A 19,308-nucleotide genomic window follows, 5' to 3' on the forward strand; every position below is an offset into this window, starting at 1 on the left:
GGCCCAGCCCATGATCAAGAAAACAACTGAACGAGTCAAAAGACAAAACCCAGAGGCCTAATAGCCCAACAACTTCGTATTGGAGACCTGGAACTGAATTCAGAAGCTCCAAAATACCTCTTCCAAGAGTCACTCTGCCACCTTGCAAGCGCAACGTATGCTTCAAATCCCCTCCCTCCTTGTCTTCTTTTCCATCCCTCTCTCTCTCTCCCTCCCTCCTTTCTCATCTTCTCCATGATATAACTCCATACCAATCCACTCTCTCTCTCTCACACACACACATGCAATTATTGTTCTCATCTCCTCGTCCTCTTAAAAATTCCTAGGAAGCACCAGGACTCTTCCCATCCTCACTCTCTTCAGTTTTCTTTACCCTTGGGGGGTGATGGATCTATTAAACTCTATCCTAAATTTTGTGGTGCCACCGACGAGCATGGTGATGATGGCCATCGCTTGGCCAACCCTGTCCTTCCTCCACGCAGTGGAGTGGCTATTTCACAGCTTGTACCCAGAGAACATGGAGAACAACGTTGTTGTGATCGCCGGGGCTGCCTCGGCGATCGGTGAGGTAATCACAGTTACAGAGCAACTTTTGAGCAATTAATCGATTCACAAAAATGTTTGATTCTAAGTATGAGTCCGTTCCCGGAATAGACATGAATTCCTCAAAGAAAACAAAAAAAAACTGCATGCATGGTGATTTTTTTCTTTTTCTGTGAGGAAAATTTTCTGAACTAGTCCTTGATGTGTATTATTTTTATCTGTGAGATAACAAATCTGGATGAATTATAATTTATTATTCTACATTTTTCATTTTTAGAGCCATTTTTCACATGGGCAGTGTTTAGGATATAGCTAGTCTTAAGATGACAAACCTGATTAAGTTAACCATTTGAAGTTTAATAGCTATAGCTGTAAGGATTATCTGTCTCATAATTTTTTATTTAAATCTACTAGGTTCCAACGAATGTAACACTAATTTTCTTGGAGTCATCAAATGTTTTATAGGCTAATTTATTTTGCCTAGAATGACCTACCATGGCTAAATTGTTAAGGTTTAATCATCCTACATTTGATCATATTTTATTTTAATTTGTACCAGTGTCCTTTTCGGAAGAGAAAAAGAAAATGTAATCACTGTCCTGCTCAACATAGAACAGGACAAGCAGACTATTGTGCCTATTTGCTTGTTCCCCTGTCACCTGGCCCTCTATTAGGCTCTGGACCCTTCATCTTATTACGTGGTCGTAGTAGAGTGAAGGTCCAAAGTATAGTACCAAATCTTGTTCTCAGATTTCTAATGGCAAATAATTACCTAGAGAGGTGCTCTGTAGTTTTCCTTCCTTCTGCTCTTTTTGAAAAGTTGTCGAAAAGAGATCGTGAGAAATAAAGGAAGTGGATGATGTATGTCCAAATGCCAATGTTGATTATATTGAATTTCATGGTGAATATCTAATAAATTTAAAATATGAAAGCAATAAATCTCTTTTTGTTTCGTTGGTCCTACACATTTATGAAAAGTCTACCAGCTCAATAATAAAAATAGGGATTGTATTAGAGTTTATTATGAGTCATCATCGTAATACATCAAATGGTGATTCGAGTCCCTTTGCACTCTTTTTAAGTAAATCTCTTTAAGTCTCATTGGCTATCCTTTTAATTATAGAACCTAATTTGCACCAACCTATTCCTTGCTAGTCTTAAATTGAATATAGCCAGTGTTCACAGGGTTTGTTTCTCAATTTGAAAAAATGATTTCCTCAATGGAAAAGTCTATGTAGAAACTAAATGATAGATTCTCAGTCCTTAATCTAGCTCAATTTTACCTCTCTGCCCAAAAAGATCTTCAGTAGTGAAGGATCTCTTGTTAGGAAGTGACTACTATCCAAGTTATTATTAGCTCTCATTGTCCATATTTTACTTAGATGCATGCTTGTGTAAATTAGCAACAGTTTTTATTATATTTTCATTAATCTTTCCTTTTTTACTAAGTCTTGAAATGAACGAGTAACTGCTACTGCAGCAATTAGCTTATGAATATGCAAGGAAGAAGGCAAACTTGGTGTTGGTTGCGAGGAGGGAACAGAGACTGAGGGGAATAAGGGAGCATGCCAGGCTCTTGGGTGCAAAGCAAGTCCTTGCGATCCCTGCTGATGTTGTCAAGGAAGAGGACTGCAGAAGATTCATCAGCGACACTATCAGTTATTTTGGCCAATGTGAGTACCTCTCATCCTTTTCATCATGCATTTTCCATGCTAAAATCACTTTGATGGTTTGGCAGGAAACGAAAGCCTCCAAATTACTTTGGTTCTCTATTGGAATCCATCCACATGTTTTTAGTTCAGGCCACATGTTTGTATCTTAAATAAATTATAACATGCATTTGATTTACTATAGAAGGTCCTTATTCCTTAATACAAATTCTAGAATGATTATTTATATGTTCTCCAGGTATTTTAGAAATTTGTATTTGTTGATTCATTGCTTGAATCATGTGAAGATAATCAATAAACTGGATGATGTTTTCTATAATTTATAAACAATATAGAAAGCCAATGATGTCTCTGATGTCGTTGTTAGTTCTCCAATGTCTGATTGCTGTTTTGGCGTGCACTAGTATAAGATATATTGATTTGTTTCTCATGTGTTTCCTTTGTAATTATGTTAATATATTTCTTTCCCAAAATTGTTTCTGAAAATTCCACAATAATTGACATTTTTTTCATTTTCGATTTTTTTTCTTCTGTAAATGTTTTATAGTTAATATTATAACAAACTTAATAACCAAGAAAATATTATGACCTGTGGCTGATTTGCAACTTTTCATATAGATTCCTCAAGGAAGCACAAATCAAATGAATGACCAATTTATTAGCAGTTCAAAGCAACTTTCATTTTCATGGATTAAAGTGAAGAATCTAAGCAGATTGATAACTTTTGCAAATTTAATCAAGGGGTTACTTGTTCTAATTCAGATTGAAGTGTTCGCATCTTGAAAATTTAGCAATCTCAATCTTTTGACCATTAAAGTAGGTGAATAATAAGGTCACACAAGAAAAATTCCAAGATTATGGATTCTTTACTTTGCAGATCATTACCTTGGTTTTTTTTTGATTGGCAGTGAATCATCTTGTGAACTCTGCAAGCTTGAGTCATACCTTCCATTTTGAAGAGGCAATAGATGTTGCAACTGAAAGCACTCATCCTTCGATCGTACTATTCCCTTTTCTGGATCCAAACTGCGGAAAGATGAATCGAGAAGAAGTAGTAGATAATAAAATTAAACAATCACAAAGACAATAATTTTACGTGGTTCACCCCAATACGGGTTACGTCCACGGAGGCCACACACACAGATTCAATATATTCAGCAAGGGTTACAATGATCTCTCTTCCCCGTTGGAGATTGCACGCCTAGGGCTTACAAGAGAGATAGAACTCCAAAAGAAACTCTCTACAGCTGCTCTAATCCCTCCTAGGGTTCACAAAAAATCCTATTTATAGGTTTTCAACACATAAGGAAACTTCCCTACGAAACCCTAAGTCAAAAAGCCTATCTTGCCACCGTTTTAATCAATCCCGTGATCAGGAGTCGACTCTTTACTTTTAGGGGTCGACTCCTGATAAGTTCGAGTTGACTCGGACATCCTCGGGTCGACTTCAAGTATCAGCACCGAAACTAACACGCTCTATCTTCCTGAGAGAGTCGACTCCAGTCCTGCAGGAGTCGATTCTAGCTTTGCAGGAGTCGACTCCTGCAAGCGACCCAAAAAATAGCTCTCTGTTTCTTCACTGTTGCAGATGCGAGTCGACTCTCTCATCCCTGGGGTCGACTCAAGCTTCACATGAGTCGACTCCTAGATGCTAGGGGTCGACTCTATTCAGTGGGCACAGACTTTTTCAAGCAAACTTGAGCCAAATTCAATTTGCAGTCGTTTCGAGTTTCAAGGCACATTTTCTCAACAATCTCCTACTTGCCGAGAAACAAGCCTGAAGCAACCGTAACCCCATCAGCAACATGATCTCCAATCATCCTCTATGTGTGTAAACCTCTGTCTCACTTCTAGCTGTGAAGACTAACAGAAGATGCACAGATGTGCACCTTCTCAAGAATAACCACCTTTATCAACATATCTGCTGGGTTGTCCATTGTATGTATCTTCTCTAACCGGAAAAGATCTTCTTCGAGGAGTGACCGAATAAAGTGATATCTGATATCAATGTGTTTGGTCCTTGAGTGAAAAACAGCATTCTTTGCTAAATGTATAGCACTCTGGCTGTCGCTATACAACTTCGCATCGCCTTGCTCCATGCCAAGCTCTTTCATCAAACCTTGTAACCAAACCATCTCTTTGCTCGCTTCAGTAAGAGCAACGTATTCGGCCTCAGTCGTAGACAATGCTACAATCTTCTGCAGTTTCGAAACCCATGAAACTGCAGCACTTTCCAGCGTGAACACATACCCGGTAGTACTCTTTCTGCCATCAATGTCTCGAGCCATGTCAGAATCCACGAAACCATGTAGGCAAACATCAGAACCACCATAGCATAGTCCTAAGTCTCTGGTTCCTTTCAGATACCCCAATATCCACTTCACAGCTCTCCAATGCTCCTGGCTTGGATCGCTCATGTAAGCTCACCACTCTCACTATATGGGCAATATCCGGTCTCGTGCAAATCATGGCATACATAAGGCTCCCGACCGCTGATGAGTAGGATACATACTTCATCTCATCTCGATCATCCTGCGTAGTCGGACACTCCTGCTTAGATAACTTGAAGTGTGCGCCCAGTGGAGTACTCACAGCTTTAGCCCGTCCATATTGAACCGCTTCAGCACCTTATCAATGTACTCTGCTTGAGACAACTTCAACGTTTTAAGCTTCCTGTCCCTGCTGATACGCATCCTAAGGACTTTATTGGCTTCACCCAAGTCCTTCATTGATAACTCCTGGGACAATTGCTCCTTCAGTTTCACAATCTCTCCCATGTTGGCACTTGCTACCAACATATCATCTACATACAGAAGTAGAATGATATATGAGCTCTTCAATCCCTTAAAGTAGCAGCAATGATCACCATTACATCTCTGAAAATCATTCTTCAACATAAACTGATCAAACTTTAAGTACCACTGACGAGGCGCTTGTTTCAACTCGTACAGACTTTTCTGAAGTCGGCACACCCAATCTTTCTTCCCCTTCACTGAATATCCTTCTGGCTACTTCATGTAGATTTTCTCTTCAAGGTCGCCATATAAAAATGCAGTCTTGATCTCAAGCTGCTCAAGATGTAAATCTTTGGCTGCCACTATACTCAGCACCATCCGGATAGTAGACATCTTCACAGCTGGAGAAAAGATCTCATCAAAATCAATGCCCTCCTTCTGCTGAAAACCCTTGACAACAAGTCTCGCTTTGAACCTCTCAGAACCATCTGGTTCAAGCTTTAGTCTGTATACCCACTTGTTGTGCAAAGCTCTCTTCCCCTTCGGAAGTGGAACCAAATTCCACGTCCTGTTGGATGATAGGAAATCCATTTCATCATCCATGGCAAGCTTCCACTTGTCACTGGCTTCGACCTGCAAAGCCTCCTTGTAGCTTTCTGGCTCACCACCATCCGTAAGCAACACGTACTGTAGGGAGTCAGCATACCTAGACGGAGTTTTTCTGTTTCTTTTACCCTTGCGCAAAGCAATCGGGATATCAGCTGGCGGTTCTTCTTCTTGCTGTGCTTCTTCCACTGGCTCAGCAACTTCTTCATCATCTCGAGACATTATTTCATCATCCAGCTCTGCATATTCCAATTTTACAGCTTTGACGTCTTGGCCCATCTGTTGCTGCTGATCCTTATACAGAATCTCTTCATTGAATACAACATTTTGTTAGATGTATGCCCTAGAAGCCAATCTGGCGGACACATTATTAATTCTGGGACATAAAGTTGTACTTGACTTTATTATTATTGAATAATAAATGGGCAACTTTTCATTCATATTGTTTATGTGCCTATGAATTGTCCAAGAAATTAATAAGATGATGATACATATTCTCAGTAGTTGAGAATTTGAGCCATGTATCATTGGTGATTAATTTCTAAATGCTCCTGATCAATGGATCATCACGAGGACGGTGATCGATCCGATCAGTGCACAAATCACTTTCCTTATGGATGGACGAGACTCGAGTCCACAGTGTAGGGACACTGAAGTGATAGTGCAGGTGCTTGTTAGAGAACAAGGGTACTGAGCGTGACCAAGACAAGAAGTCACTTGGATGTCTATCCACTCGTCAGTAACTTGCTTGATGTTGCAGTAGTGTGACTGGTCCTTTGACCTGCGGTGCTTCGGCTACTCATAATGAGATTATTGTAGTTTGACTACACATATACATGGTCTCTAGTCATATGGGTCCTTGTAGTGTAGATTGGCTGCAGTAGGTTCATTGTAGGAGTAGGGTATGCACTTATATGGAATCTATCGACCTTGATAGAAGAGAAGTGATCCTATGTGATTTATTAGACTGAGTTCTAAGACCTTGGCTAGGGCAGTAATATACAGTGGAGAAAGAGTTTTCCACTATCGGACTCAAGTCGAATAAATCTAGACATATGACAGACGATGGGGTTTGACGAGTTATCCATTACCTCCGGTCTCTAGGGATCCACGATAGAAGGACTGTATCATACGATAACTGCACCTAGAGGTTTATCATTCTATTCTGCTGGGTAGCCACTATATATTGTTACGTGTCACTAGTGGATGGTGAGACTCACAGGGATCATCTTGATGGTCGATAATCCCTGGTGAGTTGAGTTGGAATTGTTTCAACCCGTTGAAAGGAGTTTTCAATGATATTATGATAGAGATCGCAATATATCTCACTACCAGTCAGAATAGAACCTATGGGATCACACACATTAGAGGTACAGTTATAGATCCTGAAAGGCAATTCTGATTGTTGACCGATCCGATGGTTGAATTGTGATTAGAAATCACAAATAATCAATTTGATTGATAATTGGTTAACCAGCTAAGAGTTAGTGGTTAGAAGAAGGAACAATTGCAATCGGATTGTAATTTAATTTAATTAATTAGATTTAATTAATTGAACTTGATCACGAGTCCTACTTGGAGTAGGATTTTGAGAGTCCTAATTGGATTAGGATTTCAAATTAAATTAGAGTCCTACTTGGAGTAGGATTTCTAAAGTCCTAGTTGTCTTAGGGCTGAAATTTAAACAAGTCCTGATTAGATTAGGATTTTCTTAAGTTCTAATTAATTTTAATTTTAATCTAATTAATTAAATGACTCCTAATTGGATTAGGATTGAAGAGTTCAATAAAGTCATGGTTCAATTAAATCCTAATTAGATTAGGATAAGGAGGAAATTGAAATGGGTGCAAACAAATCCTATTTTGAATAGGATTGGACTCATGCAATAGACCCAAATTAAATCACCCCTTAAATTGGTTAAGTGGCAAATTTAAATGGACTTGAGGGAGGGGCCCACGCCCCTCCCTTTGGGATGTGCGTGGAAGAAAAAGGAGGGGCGTAAGCCCCTCCTTGCTGCCGAAATAAAGAGATAGGGATGAGCTCCTTAAAAATAGGAGCTCATCCTTATCACATATGGATTTAAAAGGAGACCCCTCCTCTCATGCTATTTTCTGGTGGTTCACGGCAGCAAATTCCCCCCTCTCATTCCTCTCTTCAGCCGCAAGCAACAAAGAAAAAAGAAGGCTAGGCGTGGCCTCCTTCCTCTCCTTTCTTGGTTCCAACTTGAAGAAAAATTGAAAGGCTGCGGATCTTCCATTCTTCTTCCATTGAACTTTCCTTCTTCTACCACCTCTTAAGGCAATCAAAAGTTGATTCAAGATAGAGGACTTCAGCCATCAATAGCCTTCTCTGCAAGGGAGCTAGCACCCTGGAGAGATCCAAAGGCTTCGATTGAATCATTACTTCGTGTGGATACCCGTAGAGGCCGGACGCGTGTGCGGCTTCCACTGAACCTTCATCAAATACCACGTGAATCAGATTTGCAGAGACCATCTACCCGCACAAGGTGAAGATCTGATCTTTTTAATCATGGTTTTAAAATAATTTAATAAGAATTTAATCCTAATCTATCTATAAATAGTTTTAAAATATGTTCATGCGATGAACGGGATATGCACATGTCTTTCCGCTGCATATCTGAAAATTTTTGAATTTTCAGCGGCATGTGACAGATCCTAACACATTTCTGCTCCTGATGACTTTTCGATCTGTTGCATCCCAGAGTCGGTATCCAAAATCATCACCACCGTACCCAATGAATGTGCACTTTTTTGACTTTGCATCCAGCTTGGTTCAATTGTCTGCAGTATCGAACATGTAAGAGATGCAACCAAAAGTACGCAAGTGAGATAGTTTCACCTCTTTCCCAGTCCATGCTTCCTCCGGCAGTCCAAGCTCCAATGCAACTGAAGGCCCTCTGTTGATCAGATACACTGCTGTACTGACCGCTTCCGCCCAAAAAATCTTTGACAACCCCGCATGAAGCCTCATGCACCGTGCCCGCTCGTTGATGGTGCGGTTCATGCGTTCTGCAACGCCATTTTGCTGTGGCATTCCTGAAACCGTCTTTAGTCTTCGAATTCCAGCTGAGGCACAATAAGCCTCAAACTTCACTGTAGTATTTGCCCCCATTGTCAGACTTGAGACACTTTAATCTCTGACCTGTCTCATTCTCCACTAGAGCCTTCCACCTCTTGAACTTTTCAAATACATCGGATTTGTGCTTCAGGAAGTAGACTCATAGCTTTCGGGTGGCGTCGTCGATGAACGTGACATAGTACTTTTGCTCCTCCATGAGAAGACACTTGAGTTGGTCCCCATACATCAGTATGTACGAGTTCCAACTTAGAATTTTTCTTGGTACTACCTCCTTTTGAAAAACTGACCTTCTTCTACTTTGACAATACACAATCTTCACAGAATTCCAAATCCACAGATTTCAGATCTCCCAATTTTTCTTTGGACATCATCACCTTCATCCCTTTCTGACTCATGTGGCCGAGTCTCATGTGTCATGTCCTATCATCAACAGTCGGATTTGCAGCACTGATGGTGGAATCAGTATCAGCTGTCATGTATAGTGTTCTTGACCTTGCACCTCGAGCAATCACCAAGGCTCCCTTAGTGATCTTCCAAGCATCATCATTGAAGGTGGTTACAAACCCCAAATCCGACAATTGACTTACCGAAATTAGATTTCGAGCCAGTTTGGGTACATGTCGCACATCTTTCAGAGTTAAAGTGATCCCACTTGATGTCTTTATCTGAGCATCTCCCTTTCCTACGATGTTGCAACTATTTCCATCAACAAGATACACCTTGCCGTGATCACCTGCAACATAGTTTGAGATTGTCTTGTTCCCAGTAGCATGGAACGAGGCACCTGAGTCGACTATCCACGACTCCGGATGAACATCATAGGAAAGTATCAGGGCATCGTCTTCACTTACAGTTTCGGCTAGATTAGCACTTGCCTTAGTGTTAGAACCACCGTTGTTCTTCGGCACTTTGCAGTCTTTTCTCAAGTGACCCTTCTGCCCACAATTCCAGCACTTTTCAAGAGGTCTAGACTTGTTTCTAGACTTGGACCTGCAACATAGTTTGAGATTGCCTTGTTCCCAGTAGCATGGAACGAGGCACCTGAGTCGACTATCCACGACTCCGGATGAACATCATAGGAAAGTATCAGGGCATCGTCTTCACTTACAGTTTTGGCTAGATTAGCACTTGCCTTAGTGTTAGAACCACCGTTGTTCTTCGGCACTTTGCAGTCTTTTCTCAAGTGACCCTTCTGCCCACAATTCCAGCACTTTTCAAGAGGTCTAGACTTGTTTCTAGACTTCGATCGTCCACCCCTATTTCTGTCTCCCTTCTTTGAGGTCCTTCCACGTTCTTCAAAAGCCAGCGCGTTTCCAGATGAACTTGCTGATGGATCCAGGATTTTCCTTCGAGCCTTTTCACTCAGAATAAGAGCTGCCACTTCATCAAACCTCGCTGTAGTCTTCCCCAAAGAATTACTAACAGCCGTGATGAAGCCTTCCCAACTTACAGGCATCTGACCTAGAAGAGCCCACGCCTTCACCTCATCAGTGAACGTGATCTTCACAGATTCTAATTGGGCACATAGGGTATTGAATTCACTCAGATGTGAATGAACACTTCCACTGTCTCTCATCTTCAAAGTGAATAATCGTCGAATCAGGAATACCTTGTTCGCTCCTGTTGGCTCATCATACATGGAAGCCAGTGTGTCCATCAAATCTTTTGCAGTCTTTACTTTGGATATATTGGCGAGGATCTCCGATGCCAAGGACAAACGGATAGCGGCGAGCGCCTTCTTATCAAGACGCTCCCACTTCTCCGACGGCATGTCAGTCGGCTTCGCTTCTTCTCCGTTCAGTGGTAGATCTAGATCCTTTGAGAGCAAGTAATCCTCCATCTACATCTTCCACACACCGAAGTTCTGTCCGTTGAATTTTTCTATCCTCAATCTTCCTTCGTCAGCCATTGGAACACAGAGAACGTAGCTCTGATACCAGTTGTTGCAACTGAAAGCACTCACCCTTCGATCGTACTATTTTCTTTCCTGGATTCAATATGCGGAAAGACGAATCGAGAAGAAGAAGTAGTAGAGAATAAAATCAAACAATCACAAAGACAATAATTTTATGTGGTTCACCCCAATACGGGTTACGTCCACGGAGGCCACACATACAGATTCAATATATTCAGCAAGGGTTACAATGATCTCTCTTCCCCATTGGAGATTGTACGCCTAGGGCTTACAAGAGAGATAGAACTCCAAAAGAAACTCTCTACAGCTGCTCTCATCCCTCCTAGGGTTCACAAAAAACTCTATTTATAGGTTTTCAACATATAAGGAAACTTCCCTACGAAACCCTAAGTCAAAAAGCCCATCTTGCCACAGTTTCAATCAATCCCGTGATCAAGAGTCGACTCTTTACTTTCACGGGTCGACTTCTGATAAGTTCGAGTCAACTCGGACATCCTCAGATCGACTCCAAGTATCAGCACCGAAACTAGCACGCTCTGACTTCCTGAGAGAGTCGACTCCTTCAACTTGGAGTCGACTCGAGCAGACCTCGAGTCGACTCCTGCAGGACTGGAGTCGACTCCTACAAGGCTGGAGTCGACTCCTGCAAGCGACCCAAAAAACAACTCTCTGTTTCTTCACTGTGGCAGATGCGAGTCGACTCTCTCATCCCTGGGGTCGACTCAAGCTTCACATGAGTCGACTCCTAGATGCTAGGGGTCACTCCATTCAGTGGGCACAGACTTTTTCAAGCAAACTTGAGCCGAATTCAATTTACAGTCGTTTCAAGTTTCGAGGCACATTTTCTCAACAATAGATACTTTAGTGTTTTCTCATATGATGGTACGATATTGTTTAACTAATTTTCCTCTTTAACTCATTGCCTATGATTTGAGTTGGTTTAGACTCACAGAGAATAAATACGTCGGTCGAGAGTCATGGTTTTACTTCAGAAATTTTCAATGCCTTAATGTTCATGAGGTCTGGGTTCGGAGGTGGGTCACTAACCGAATCTTAATAAATTACAAGTATATGTATCTGAAAAATTTAAGAGCACAAAAAGATTTAATTTTTTAAGATCTTTTATATTGTTTTTCTTCCTTTTGTTGATTGAATGGTTCTATTATTCAGAAGAAACGCAGCAATCTTCTTCAACTTGTAAACTACAAACATGTTCAACTATATTCTGCCACACCAGCCTACATCAGCAAGTTGGCATCCTTCTCCTTAGCAGAGAAGTCCTGGGTTCAACTGGGGTTTGTGGCACTACCACAATATATCTACTTTCTCCAGAAAAGAAAAGAGAGTAGGACGAAGAAAAAAACACTGTTGCATTAGTTTCTTCATCCATCAGTCAATATAGAAGCCTGGGTATTCACAGAAGTTCATTCTTTTATAGATTAAATAAGAATTTTTGATTGCCATGATAAATATGTGCAGAGCTTTATTTGATCATGCAATAAAATTTTATTTGATCTTGCATTGCTTACAATCTCTTAAACTTTAAGACAGATTTTTTGTATAACATAATCCACCTTATGAAAATTTAATCACCGCCCGCATTGAACATTCTCCTGGCGGGATGGGGGCCCAGTGGGGGCCGCTACGCGGGGGTGGGCTTGTCCCTTCCTCCCCCCCCCCCTCCCCTTTTTTTTTTTACCAAAAAAAAAAAAATTAATCACCAGCCATGCTTTAAAGGGCTAGCTTTAGTGCAAGCTTTTTCAACTCTTTTCCTGTAAATTCCATTTTGAGCGGGTTTTTTTCAGGATATCAATTTTTGGGGAAATGTGTATCCCACGTATGTCGCCCTCCCTTATCTGCGGCAAAGCTGTGGTCGAATCCTTGTGAATGCATCACTGGAAAGCTGGTTACCTATGCCAAGGATGAGCCTGTATGCTGTGAGTCCTGCAAAAACACTTCATATATCGAAGTCTATTTCTTCAGGAAGAAGATAAAGAGCTAAGCATAATCAATCAACACATGAACTCAACAGTGAACCAGAATTGTATAATACTCTCTCTTCTTTGTTGATTTATTAGGCAGCTAAGGCAGCTGTGGTAAATTTCTACGAGACGCTTAGGTTCGAAGTGAAGGATGCTGTCAGGATCATGATTGCAACCCATGGCTCAATTGGTGGTGAGACAAGGTGGGGAAAGTTTATTCTTGAGGAGGGAGCAGAGATGCAGTGGAAGGAAGAAATAGAGGTAATCACTGTTTTTCATAGACCATAAGCAGAAAAGAACACAACTACACACACACATCAAAACACATGCAATTCTCTAAACAGATATATAGAGCCAAGGTGCATGCTTTTGTTACTTCCCCTGTATGGCTGTATGTTAGGTGAGTGCAACCTTTTTCAAGTTGAATATATACTATTTGGTTCATAAAAATGTTTTCCTTCATATTTGATATTTGTGCACAAACTTGCTCCTTGTAAAGGTTATTTTGTGGGTTTTCTTGCCAATGCATCTTCAAAGTTCAAATTTTCAACAAGTCCATCAAACTTTCGTCCATTAATTTATCCTTCTTTTTAGCACTATTCTGTCAGTATATCTATGGTAGGAATGCATCTTTTCCTTCGAACACATAGAAGTAGCATGAGAACTACATTGTTCTATTTTGACAATTTAAGTTTCTTTCTTCTGAATGACTGTCAACATATTATCAACCTTCCATCAATTTTGGCCTGTCCAAGGGCTAGCATTCTTGGATAAAATTATAGAGCATGTATAATGGGCTAACAATTTCTTGTGCTTAATGTGTGTATGTGCCCCTTACAGGTGGACAGGTTGAGGAGTTTGCAAAGAAGATGGTCTCCGGGGCTTGCAGGGTGAAGCATATGTTAAGCATTCCAGCTGGTATGACATATTTCTGCTCTATCCTGATGTTCTAGGTTGGACCTTTCACTTGCTCTTCTCGACCAGGGGAACCAGAATGCTCTCCCTCATGGGCACCAGGCCGCTGCTTCTTGATGCGCCGCGTCCTCGAAAGCTCCTCCCAGGGCCTCAACCAATGGCTGAATAAAGCTTTGTAAGCTATTCGAGATGTGAGGCTTGTTAGTTTCTCGGATGAGTTTGTTCTTGAGCAGGACTAAAGAAACTGAATTCCATGTTAGTTAGTGCTCGAATAAAACATGGACTAGATCATCTTTCAGAGAGTTGGTAATATATTTCTGTCATAATTCTATGGAGCCCATGAAGTAGTGAATTGTGTTGAGAATTAAACTTGTTCTTATCCTTTTATTTATTGTTTTGATAATATACATGTCTAGAAAGTTGAAAAGTTGTATTGAAAAATGTAAAGACTCCTAGAAATATGAAGAGTCTGTCTAGAAAGTTGAAAAGTTGTATTGAAAAATGTAAAGACTCCTAGAAGTATGAAAAGTCTGTCTAGAAAGTTGAAAGGTCATTATGTGGTTCATGTATTTGGATATATTCATGTACCTAGGAGTCCTATAAATACCTTGTAAGTCTTGTGGTTTTATGAATGCAAGGCAAGAGCCAAATTGAAAGAAAAATTTGAAGTATTTTTGCCTCTTCATCCTTTCCTCTCTAGAAATCTCTCTTCCTATTTTCCAACAAATTCCTCTCTAGAAATCATGAACTCAAGCAGTGTTCCATCATCGGTTCCCAAGTTATCGAAAGAAAACTATGATATATGGTGTATCCAAATGGAGGCCCTGTTGGGTTCTCTTGACGTATGGGAGCTGATCGTGGATGGATATGTGAAGCCAGAATCAGCCGAGGCAGAAGCGGCATTGGAGAGGGCAGAAAAGAAGTTATTACAAGATTTGAGAAAAAGAGACAAGAAAGCTCTTTATACAATTTATCAAGGGCTTGATGATTCAATGTTTGAAATTGTCTCTGAAGCAAAAACATCAAAGGATGCTTGGGAACTCCTCAAGAAAGCATACAGTGGAATAGAGAAGGTGAAGAAGGTTCGTCTACAAGTTCTAAGAACTCAGTTCGAGACTCTACACAAAGAAGGTACTGAATCAATTTCAGATTATTTTACTAAAGTTTTGTCTATTGTGAGGCAATTAAGAAGAAATGGAGAAAAGATAGAAGATGTTCGAGTGATGGAGAAAATCTTGCGATCCCTAGATGCAAGGTTTGATCTTGTGGCTACAGTAATTGAAGAATCAAAAGATTTGGAGGAGATGAGTCTAGAACAATTGATGGGCTCTCTTCAAGTTCATGAGCAAAGACTTGCAAAAAGAGAAGAAGGAAATTCTGTGGAGCATGCGTTGCAAATGAAGCTCACACTTGGAGACAAGAAATCCGAATCAAGTAGAGGAGGATTTCAACGAGGACGAGGCAAAGGTTCTCGTGGCAGAGGAAGAGGCGGTAGATGGCAGCAATCAAATGAAACGAAAGAAGGCAATGATGAAGGCAATTCATTTAGAAGTCGTGGACGTGGTCGTAGTCGTGGTCGCGGTCGAGGCTCAGGCCGTGGACGTGGTGGACAGTCAAAATGGAGGTATGATAAATCTGAAATTCAATGCTATTGTTGCAAGAAGTTTGGTCATTATGCCTCTGAATGTTGGTATAATACTAACAATAATGAAGAGAAGGTGAATTTTGTTGATAAAGAAGAAGAAGAGAAGCAAGAACCAGTGTTGTTATTGGCTTATGACAAGCTTGAAGGCTGCAATTCCAGCACGTGGTACCTTGATACGGGTGCCTCATATCACATGTGTGGAGAAAAGGAGTTTTTCATTGAGCTTGAAGAAAAACAGTATGGCAACATTACTTTTGGTGATTTATCTCAAAGACCAGTAAAAGGCAAAGGTAAAATTTTGCTCGAATTGAAGAATGGTGAGCAAAGGTATATCTCCAATGTCTATTATGTTCCAGACATGAAAAACAATATTTTGAGTTTGGGGCAGTTGCTTGAGAGAGGATATGATATACAAATGCAAAACTCTAGTCTTTCTATTCATGTTAAAAACAATACTTTGATTGCTCATGTAAAGATGGCTAAGAATCGAATGTTTCCTTTAACCTTATCTGTTGATCATTCGAATTGCTTCAAGGCTACTATTACAGATAATTCTACTCTTTGGCATCTTCGGTATGGGCACTTGAATTTTCAAGCATTGAAGATTTTGGAGAGAAAGAAGATGGTGATTGGTCTACCAAGGATTGAATACTCAAGCAAGTTGTGTGAAGTTTGTGTCTTGGGGAAGCAACATAGAAAGCCATTCATGAAGGGAGAATCAAGAAGATCAAATCAACGCCTTGACTTGGTCCATTCAGATGTATGCGGGCCAATTAATCCTACTTCAATTGGTGGTAATAGGTATTTTCTAACCTTTACCGATGATTATAGTGGCAAAACTTGGGTTTACATATTGAAAGAAAAAAGAGAAGTTTTGAGCAAGTTCAAGGAGTTCAAAAGCATGGTTGAGAAGCAAAGTGGTTGTTACTTGAAATGTCTTAGAACTGATAGAGGTGGTGAATACACCTCCGATGAATTCAAAAATTTTTGCAAGAAGAATGGGATTGTACATCAATTCACTATGCCTCAAACACCGCAACAAAATGGCGTATCGGAAAGGAAGAATCGAACCATCATGAATTTGGTGAGATGTATGTTGAAGGAACGAAGAGTTCCTAAAGAATTTTGGGCTGACGCTGTTGTGTGTGCAACTTACTTGATTAACAGGTTTCCCACAAAAAGAATTGGTGATACTACACCGGAGGAGGCATGGAGTTTACGGAAGCCAAGAGTTGACCACTTACGGATTTTTGGTAGTGTTGCTTATGCCAAAATCCAAGAAGAAAAAAGGACAAAGCTTGAAGACAAAAGTCAGAAGTGTGTCTTGCTTGGTTATGGAGAGAATTCGCATGGCTACAAGCTGTACAATCCAACTACCAAGAAGATTGTGATGTCAAGAGATGTTGAATTTGATGAGGAGCAAATTTGGAATTGGGCAAGCAATGACCAGAAAAAGCAGGTTGTTTTTGATGACGAAAAGGAGCAAAAAGACACAAGCGAAGGGCTGAATGTTGCTGAAAATTCGCCACAATCAACAGCTATTAATTCATCTTCTTCAACAGCGAGGAAGACAAAGAGCATCCAAGACTTGTACAATGTCACAAGTCAAATTGATACTGATGATGAGTTCAATATGCTATGTCTTTTTGCAGGTTTTGATCCATTAACATTTGAAGAAGCTTGTCAAGAATTAAAGTGGAGAAAGGCGATGCAAGAGGAGATACATGCCATTACCAAAAACAATACATGGGAGCTTACTTCACTTCCACAAGGACACAAGGCGATTGGTGTTAAATGGGTTTTCAAGACCAAAAGAAATGCAAAAGGAGAGGTGGAGAAGCATAAAGCAAGGCTTGTAGCTAAAGGCTATAAGCAAGTGTATGGAATTGATTATGAAGAAGTGTTTGCCCCAGTAGCTCGGATGGAGACAATGAGAATGTTGATTTCAGTGGCGGCTCAAAAGAAGTGGAAAATCTTTCAAATGGACGTAAAGTCCGCTTTTCTCAATGGGCATCTTGAAGAGGAGGTCTATGTCAATCAACCCCCTGGTTTTGTTGTGCAAGGAGAGGAAGAGAAAGTCTACAAGCTGAAAAGAGCTCTTTACGGGCTTAAACAAGCGCCAAGAGCGTGGAATTCCAGAATTGACGGGTACTTTATTCAAAATGGATTTACTAAATGTCCATATGAACATGCTATATATATGAAGACTAATCTGCAGGGTGATGTTATGTTCATTTGTCTCTATGTGGACGACTTAATTTTCACCGGAAATAATTTATCCATGATTGAAGAATTCAAAGGCTCGATGGCAAAGGAATTTGAGATGACCGATTTGGGTCTTATGGCTTATTTCTTGGGCATTGAAGTGAAGCAAGGAAACAATGGAATTTTCATTTCTCAAAAGAAGTATGCAAAAGAAATCTTGGCAAAGTTTACCATGGATGATTGTCAACCAGTTGATACCCCGATGGATTGTGGGGTGAAGTTAACCAAGAAAGGTGAAGGTAAACTTGTGAATCCAACTTATTATAAAAGTCTTGTTGGATGTTTGCGATATTTGACTTGTACTAGACCCGATATTTTATATGGTGTTGGTTTGGTAAGTCGATTTATGGAGACTCCAAAGAATTCTCATCTAAAGGCAGCAAAGAGAATTTTAAGATACATCAAAGGTACGCTTGATTATGGAGTGTTTTATTCTTCATATGCAAATTTGGAGTTGACTGGATTTAGCGATAGCGATTGGGCTGGAAGCTATGATGATCGAAAGAGCACTACAGGGTTTGTGTTCTATCTTGGTGAAGCCGCGTTTACGTGGTCTTCGAAGAAGCAAAATATTGTTGCTTTGTCAACATGTGAAGCTGCATATATAGCAACATCTTCATGTGTTTGTCATGCTATTTGGTTGAGGAAATTACTTAAAGAGTTGCAGTTGAAGCAAGAAAGTTCAACAAAGGTTTATGTGGATAACAAATCAGCTATTGCATTGGCGAAAAATCCGGTTCATCATGAGAGATCAAAGCATATTGATACTCGGTTCCATTTCATAAGGGAACATGTGAAGACAAAAGATGTAAAGCTCATTTATATAAAGTCAAATGAGCAAGTTGCTGATATATTGACAAAGCCACTTAGTGCTCAAGTTTTTCAAAAGCTAAGAAGGTTGCTTGGAGTGATAGCACTTGGAGGAACAAGTTTAAGGGGGGAGCATGTTGAGAATTAAACTTGTTCTTATCCTTTTATTTATTGTTTTGATAATATACATGTCTAGAAAGTTGAAAAGTTGTATTGAAAAATGTAAAGACTCCTAGAAATATGAAGAGTCTGTCTAGAAAGTTGAAAAGTTGTATTGAAAAATGTAAAGACTCCTAGAAGTATGAAAAGTCTGTCTAGAAAGTTGAAAGGTCATTATGTGGTTCATGTATTTGGATTTATTCATGTACCTAGGAGTCCTATAAATACCTTGTAAGTCTTGTGGTTTTATGAATGCAAGGCAAGAGCCAAATTGAAAGAAAAATTTGAAGTATTTTTGCCTCTTCATCCTTTCCTCTCTAGAAATCTCTCTTCCTATTTTCCAACAAATTGGTCATTGCATCCTCTATGACTTGTAGGTCTGATTAAAGCTATGTAAGCTGTTAAGAGTTATACTCTACAGAACTACTGGGTTGAGTTCATCGATAGTGGCAGCTAGTGCTATGTGAGCTATGAAGTAGTGAATTAGTGCTTTTTCTGATCAAAACATGGTAGCTAGTGCTTGAATAAGTGTTTTAAGCCATTTTATATATCTTGACAGTCTCTTTCGGGTCCATGGAATGATGTCAAAATATAGAAGCAGCAACTACATCTTGCTAGAATGGCAGCACCTTTGATGAGTCCGTGGATTGTTAAATTTTAGGTTATACTTGCATGCCTTGTGGAGCCGAGTCCCATGGAATACGTAGCTGTTTGTTATGTTCCTAGCTTATGCAGTCGGGTTGAGGGCTTGTTATATGTTATTCCTCCCAAATTCAAAAAAAAAGAAAATTTAAAAAAAAGAACTCTTGTATCATCTCATGTACGTTTAAAGAAGAATTGTATACTAAAAGAAATAGAATAAGTTATAAGGGGATACATTTATAAAATTAACCTCTCCAGTTTCCAGGATTTTTTTGAAAAATTCTTGAAAGCCTGGTCGCAGCTCTAGAAGTCCAAACACAGG

General features: G+C 40.0%; 1 pseudogene; it reads left to right on the top strand.

Annotated features, from left to right (window-relative positions):
• Positions 1 to 385: 385 nt before the first annotated feature.
• Positions 386 to 14,083, top strand: LOC103698148 (11-beta-hydroxysteroid dehydrogenase B-like; annotated as a pseudogene).
• The last annotated feature ends 5,225 nt before the right edge of the window (positions 14,084 to 19,308 follow it).

This window comes from Phoenix dactylifera, chromosome 11, assembly GCF_051530095.1.
Source record: "Phoenix dactylifera cultivar Ajwa chromosome 11, Ajwa_hap1_PhDact_Kaust_v1.1, whole genome shotgun sequence".
Taxonomy (NCBI): domain Eukaryota; kingdom Viridiplantae; phylum Streptophyta; class Magnoliopsida; order Arecales; family Arecaceae; genus Phoenix; species Phoenix dactylifera.